We start from the raw sequence: 3,613 nt of genomic DNA, 5'->3' as shown, positions 1-3,613 counted from the left end.
TCGAAACCAACCATGCCATGAGAGGCCATAAAGGAAATCGGAACATGACGCTACCTAGCTATCCGAGGATTTACCTGGCGAGACATCAGTTTCTTACCAGCGAGTTTTACCCGCTATCCCGGCCCACCACGTGACACAATTGGTAGTAATTCATTCAAATTACCCCTAATGAATCAATATGGATAAATATCAACACAACATCGTGTTCAAATAGAAATAAATTTCTACCTCATACTTGGGATCGAACGCTAGCCCCTTCTAATGAAAGGTCAGGTCGAAACCAACCATGCCATCAGAGGCCATAAATGAAATCGGAACCTGACGCTACCTAGCTGTCCGAGGATTTACCTGGCGAGACATCAGTCTCTTACCAGCGAGTTTTACCCGATTTCCCGGCCCACCACGTGACACAATTGGTAGTAATTCATTCAAATTACCCCTAATGAGTCAATATGGATAAATATCAACACAACATCGTGTTCAAATAGAAATAAATTTCTACCTCGTACTTGGGATCGAACGCTAGCCCCTTCTAATGAAAGGCCAGGTCGAAACCAACCATGCCATGACAGGCCATAAAGGAAATCGGAACCTGACGCTACCTAGCTGTCCGAGGATTTACCTGGCGAGACATCAGTCTCTTACCAGCGAGTTTTACCCGATTTCCCGGCCCACCACGTGACACAATTGGTAGTAATTCATTCAAATTATCCCTAATGAGTCAATATGGATAAATATCAACACAACATCGTGTTCAAATAGAAATAAATTTCTACCTCGTACTTGGGATCGAACGCTAGCCCCTTCTAATGAAAGGCCAGGTCGAAACCAACCATGCCATGACAGGCCATAAAGGAAATCGGAACCTGACGCTACCTAGCTGTCCGAGGATTTACCTGGCGAGACATCAGTCTCTTACCAGCGAGTTTTACCCGATTTCCCGGCCCACCACGTGACACAATTGGTAGTAATTCATTCAAATTACCCCTAATGAGTCAATATGGATAAATATCAACACAACATCGTGTTCAAATAGAAATAAATTTCTACCTCATACTTGGGATCGAACGCTAGCCCCTTCTAATGAAAGGCCAGGTCGAAACCAACCATCCCACGAGAGGCCATAAAGGAAATCGGAACCTGACGCTACCTAGCTGTCCGAGGATTTACCTGGCGAGACATCAGTTTCTTACCAGCGAGTTTTACCCGCTATCCCGGCCCACCACGTGACACAATTGGTAGTAATTCATTCAAATTACCCCTAATGAGTCAATATGGATAAATATCAACACAACATCGTGTTCAAATAGAAATAAATTTCTACCTCATACTTGGGATCGAACGCTAGCCCCTTCTAATGAAAGGCCAGGTCGAAACCAACCATGCCACGAGAGGCCGTAAAGGAAATCGGAACTTGACGCTACCTAGCTGTCCGAGGATTTACCTGGCGAGACATCAGTCTCTTACCAGCGAGTTTTACCCGATTTCCCGGCCCACCACGTGACATAATTGGTAGTAATTCATTCAAATTACCCCTAATGAGTCAATATGGATAAATATCAACACAACATCGTGTTCAAATAGAAATAAATTTCTACCTCATACTTGGGATCGAACGCTAGCCCCTTCTAATGAAAGGCCAGGTCGAAACCAACCATGCCACGAGAGGCCATATAGGAAATCGGAACCTGACGCTACCCAGCTGTCCGAGGATTTATATATAATTACAAGCTGAGCTACAGCCCTATTTGGAATGCAGGATGATATAAGCCCAAGGACTCCAACAAGGAAAAATAACCCAGTGACGAAAGGAAATATGAAAAGAAATAAACTATAACCAATATGGGAAGTGATAAATTAAAAAAATGTAAATTATATCAAAATCAGAAACAACGTTAAAATAGATATATCATACTGTGTAAACTATGAAAAGAGACTCTAGTTTACCTGTTCAACATGAAAATAGTTGCTGCAAGTTTGAACTTCTGAAGTTCCACTGATTCAAGTGTGTGATTAGGAAGATCATTCCACAACCTAATCTCAGATGGAATAAAGCTTCCAGAATACTGTGTATTATTAAGCTATATGACAGAGAAAGCAAAACTGTTAAAAACTAACAACTTACCTAGTACTACGTATTGGATTGTACAGTCTGGAAGATCTGAATGTAAAAGGAAGGTCCGAATTATGAAAAACCTTATGTAATATGCATAAATAATTAACTTAAAAACTGTGCAGAGATTAATATTCAGATCAGGAATAAGAAATCTAATAAACCGTAAGTTTTCTTCCCAACAAATTAAGATGAGATGCAGCAGTTGAGGACCAGACAGGTCATTAATATTATGTCTCCTGTTTTTAAGGGGTTGGAGCTGATTTTTCATAATAATTCTCTCTCTCTCTCTCTCTCTCTCTCTCTCTCTCTCTCTCTCTCTCTCTCTCTCTCTCTCTCTCTCTCTCTCTCTCTCTCTGACAATGCCTTCATAATACTAGCTGCAACTCGGGACAGATATTTTCTATAAAATCGGCATTGTCGTTCGTTGATGTCGCTCACTATCACGCAGTTCACTGCAATGTTGCTACATTTAACATCATATTTAAGAAGGCTACATGATAGCTGTGTCTTTTCCGTTGTAGATATTACCATGGAATTTGGCAGGAACAGAGAAACTAAGTTTTCCATCAATCCCTGAAATTTTCATTTAGATATGTGAAATATTCTAGGAACAATTTACTCCACCGCCAATAATAACCATGCAACCCATATCAAAATAAACATTAGCTATGGCTTTTCTAAAGCAGATATCAACATGAAAATTGGCATGGACAAAGTAGATATCCATCCCATAAATCCGTGAAAATTTCATTTAGATATGTATAGTATTCTACGAGTAATTTACGGCGCCGCTGAAAATCGGTCTCCCGCGGATATCGAAAAATGCCTACTGTGACTTTTCTATGACAAGTATCAATACGAAAATGGTATGAATGTAGTTCACATAACACCCATCATATCCTGCGAAAATCATTTGGATATCTGTATAACTCTAAGAAAAGTTTGCGGCTCCTCACTGATTTTTTAGCTAAAAATGAACAAAAGTGACAGCCAGAGCATGCCTATAGCTGGTATGAACATGAATATTGGTAAAACCAAAGCTTATATACAGAATATATATATATATATATATATATATATTATATATATATATATATATATATATATATATATATATATATATATATATATATATATATACATATAATTCCTTAAAATTTCATTTGAATATATTTATTGATAAAGGAGTTATTGACCCCACCCGCGAAAATATCAGCTGCTCCCCCCAACCCGGTGATAATAATAAAAGGGAATAAACTGGGGTATGGGTTGGGTGAGATTCGCTCGCGAAAATTTAGGCATTTCATATAAGGTCATTCACTTCGTTCGCGGCAATTAACATGATATATAATACAGGTAATTTACGACTGAAGGAAATTAGAACAGGAGATATGTGGCATTACAAATGTTAGGACCGACCTCACTAAAACTATCACTGCACTAACCTCCTGGCTAGTACAGTGGTAATGTGTTCGCCTTGCACTTGCATGGCAGCAG

Source organism: Palaemon carinicauda, chromosome 9 (genome assembly GCF_036898095.1).
Source record: "Palaemon carinicauda isolate YSFRI2023 chromosome 9, ASM3689809v2, whole genome shotgun sequence".
In the NCBI taxonomy this organism is placed as follows: Eukaryota; Metazoa; Arthropoda; class Malacostraca; order Decapoda; family Palaemonidae; genus Palaemon; species Palaemon carinicauda.
Note: the sequence above shows the minus strand (reverse complement) of the source record.